This window comes from Nansenia antarctica (genome assembly GCF_963989245.1).
Source record: "Nansenia antarctica genome assembly, chromosome: 5".
Lineage (NCBI taxonomy): Eukaryota > Metazoa > Chordata > Actinopteri > Argentiniformes > Microstomatidae > Nansenia > Nansenia antarctica.
The window spans coordinates 319541-322565 of NC_137690.1; positions in this window are offsets into that span (position 1 = coordinate 319541).

The window sequence follows — 3025 nt, forward strand, 5'->3', positions numbered from 1 at the left end:
AACACTAGAACAGCCGTGTCTATGTTACCTACTATAAGAGTTTAACACTAGAACAGCCGTGTCTATGTTACCTACTATAAGAGTTTAACACTAGAATAGCCGTGTCTATGTTACCTACTATAAGAGTTTAACACTAGAACAGCCGTGTCTATGTTACCTACTATAAGAGTTTAACAGTAGAACAACCGTGTCTATGTTACCTACTATAAGAGTTTAACACTAGAACAGCCGTGTCTATGTTACCTACTATAAGAGTTTAACACTAGAACGGCCGTGTCTATGTTACCTACTATAAGAGCCGCCTCGGTGGTCAAATGACCATAGTCTTTACAATGGGAAGCTGCTACTTACACACAACGACCACTAGTTGGCCGCCTTGTAAATTAGCCTGCCTTCTACTTAGAAAAACTGCAAAATAGCTTCATACTAGCTTATCCTGATGTGATTTAGAACATGTAAGGATACTGGGTGGTAGAACGCACATATCTAGGAAAAGTCCTGAAATTTGATCAAGTGCAAAGATATAAAAAATGTTTTACTCACAGGGTCAAATGACCCCACCCACGGCTGTTCTAGTGTTAATGACCCCACCCACGGCTGTTCTAGTGTTAATGACCCCACCCACGGCTGTTCTAGTGTTAATGACCCCACCCACGGCTGTTCTAGTGTTAATGACCCCACCCATGGCTGTTCTAGTCTTAATGACCCCACCCATGGCTGTTCTATTGTTAATGACCCCACCCATGGCTGTTCTAGTGTTAATGACCCCACCCATGGCTGTTCTAGTGTTAATGACCCCACCCATGGCTGTTCTAGTGTTAATGACCCCACCCATGGCTGTTCTAGTGTTAATGACCCCACCCATGGCTGTTCTAGTGTTAATGACCCCACCCACGGCTGTTCTAGTGTTAATGACCCCACCCACGGCTGTTCTAGTGTTAATGACCCCACCCATGGCTGTTCTAGTGTTAATGAATCCACCCATGGCTGTTCTAGTGTTAATGACCCCACCCATGGCTGTTCTAGTGTTAATGACCCCACCCATGGCTGTTCTAGTGTTAATGACCCCACCCATGGCTGTTCTAGTGTTAATGACCCCACCCACGGCTGTTCTAGTGTTAATGACCCCACCCATGGCTGTTCTAGTGTTAATGGCCCCACCCACGGCTGTTCTAGTGTTAATGACCCCACCCACGGCTGTTCTAGTGTTAATGACCCCACCCAGGGCTGTTCTAGTGTTAATGACCCCACCCACGGCTGTTCTAGTGTTAATGACCCCACCCATGGCTGTTCTAGTGTTAATGACCCCACCCACGGCTGTTCTAGTGTTAATGACCCCACCCACGGCTGTTCTAGTGTTAATGACCCCACCCATGGCTGTTCTAGTGTTAATGACCCCACCCATGGCTGTTCTAGTGTTAATGACCCCACCCATGGCTGTTCTAGTGTTAATGACCCCACCCACGGCTGTTCTAGTGTTAATGACCCCACCCATGGCTGTTCTAGTGTTAATGACCCCACCCATGGCTGTTCTATTGTTAATGACCCCACCCATGGCTGTTCTAGTGTTAATGACCCCACCCATGGCTGTTCTAGTGTTAATGACCCCACCCATGGCTGTTCTAGTGTTAATGACCCCACCCACGGCTGTTCTAGTGTTAATGACCCCACCCATGGCTGTTCTAGTGTTAATGACCCCACCCACGGCTGTTCTAGTGTTAATGACCCCACCCATGGCTGTTCTAGTGTTAATGACCCCACCCACGGCTGTTCTAGTGTTAATGACCCCACCCACGGCTGTTCTAGTGTTAATGACCCCACCCACGGCTGTTCTAGTGTTAATGACCCCACCCATGGCTGTTCTAGTGTTAATGACCCCACCCACGGCTGTTCTAGTGTTAATGACCCCACCCAGGGCTGTTCTAGTGTTAATGACCCCACCCACGACTGTTCTAGTGTTAATGACCCCACCCATGGCTGTTCTAGTGTTAATGACCCCACCCATGGCTGTTCTAGTGTTAATGACCCCACCCATGGCTGTTCTAGTGTTAATGACCCCACCCATGGCTGTTCTAGTGTTAATGACCCCACCCATGGCTGTTCTAGTGTTATAGAAACGATAACATGATCAGCTTAAGTGGGGGAAATAAGTATTTGATCCCCTGCCTGATTTTGTAAGTTTGCCCACTGCCAAAGAAATTAACAGTCTGTCATTTTAATGGTAGGTTTATTTTAACAGTGGGAGACAGAATATCAACAAAAAAATCTAGAAAAACACATTATATAAAAGTTATAATTTGATTTGAATGGAGGGAAATAAGTATTTGATCCCCCAGCAAAACATGACTTAGAACATGGAGGAGAAAGCCTTGTTGGCAGCACACAGGTCAGAGGTCACACACAGGTCACACACAGGTCACACACAGGTCAGACGCTTCCTGTAGTTGGTCACCAGGTTTGTTCACATCTCAGGAGGGAGTTTGGTCCTCTCTGCAGATCCTCTCCAGATCCTGAAGGTTTGGAGGCTGTCGCTTGGCAACTCAAAGCTTCATCTCCTCCACAGATGTCCTATAGAAGCTTCAGCTCCTCCACAGATGTCCTATAGAAGCTTCAGATCCTCCACAGATGAAGGTCCGGAGACTGACTAGGCCTCCATGACCTTCATGTGCTTCTTCTTCAGCCACTCCTTTGTTGCGTTGGCCGTATGTTTTGGGTCATTGTCGTGCTGGAAGACCCATCCACGTAGATGCAGGGTCAGGGGTCAGGTCCAGGGTCAGGGGTCAGGGGTCAGGTCCAGGGTCAGGGGTCAGGTCCAGGGTCAGATCCAGGGTCAGGGGTCAGGTCCAGGGTCAGATCCAGGGTCAGGGGTCAGGTCCAGGGTCAGGGGTCAGGGGTCAGGTCCAGGGTCAGGGGTCAGGTCCAGGGTCAGATCCAGGGTCAGGGGTCAGGTCCAGGGTCAGATCCAGGGTCAGGGGTCAGGTCCAGGGTCAGATGCAGGGTCAGATCCAGGGTCAGGGGTCTGAGC